Below are 587 nucleotides of genomic sequence, written 5' to 3' on the forward strand. Positions count from 1 at the left end.
GGGACTAGTTTGGTGGAGGGTGTGTAGAGCCCAGGATCACATTAGATGATTTACTTTTACAGTTGTTTTGAAATGTAATAAATGCAATAAGCCTTAAAATACTACTACTAATACTACTACTAATAATAATAATAATAATAATAATGGTCAGTTTCATTTCCCTCCATCTCTCTCTCTCTCCCTCCCTCTCTCCCTCTCTCTCTCTCTCTCCCTCCCTCTCTCCCTCTCTCTCTCTCTCTGTGTCTCTGTCTCTCTGTCTCTCTCTCTCTCTCTCTCTCTCTCTCTCTCTCGGTGCAGCAGCATTTTTTAGGAGGGGCGGAGCAAAGGGAAGGGCATGGAACTAGGAGAGAGAGAGAGAGAGGGAGAGAGAAAGGAGGTGTGTCTGTACTCTGTAACGTATACACTTCGCTTCATTCACGGAAGCAGCAGCAGCAGCAGAGAGATAGAGACAGAAACACGGACACACTACAGACAGAGTGACCACACAGAACTGACCGAGTCTTCGGTGAAGGAGGAGAGAGAGAGAGAGAGAGAGAGAGAGAGAGGGGTAAAGGAACAGCGGACATGAGGAGGTGACATGGAGGAGC

The 587-nt window shown here is 47.0% G+C and overlaps 1 protein-coding gene across 5 annotated transcripts in view; it reads left to right on the plus strand.

The window, feature by feature from the left end:
- The first annotated feature begins 430 nt into the window (after positions 1–430).
- The window catches only part of ttc39b (tetratricopeptide repeat domain 39B), a 24,599-nt gene continuing 24,442 nt past the window's right edge, over positions 431–587 (plus strand). For all 5 annotated transcript variants that reach the window (XM_080785263.1, XM_080785265.1, XM_080785264.1 and 2 more), the window contains exon 1: positions 431–587. This exon is cut by the window's right edge and continues 85 nt beyond it. The gene's annotated coding sequence lies outside the window, so the exon portion shown is untranslated.

This window comes from Protomyctophum bolini, assembly GCF_963924005.1.
Source record: "Protomyctophum bolini genome assembly, chromosome: 2".
Classification (NCBI taxonomy): domain Eukaryota; kingdom Metazoa; phylum Chordata; class Actinopteri; order Myctophiformes; family Myctophidae; genus Protomyctophum; species Protomyctophum bolini.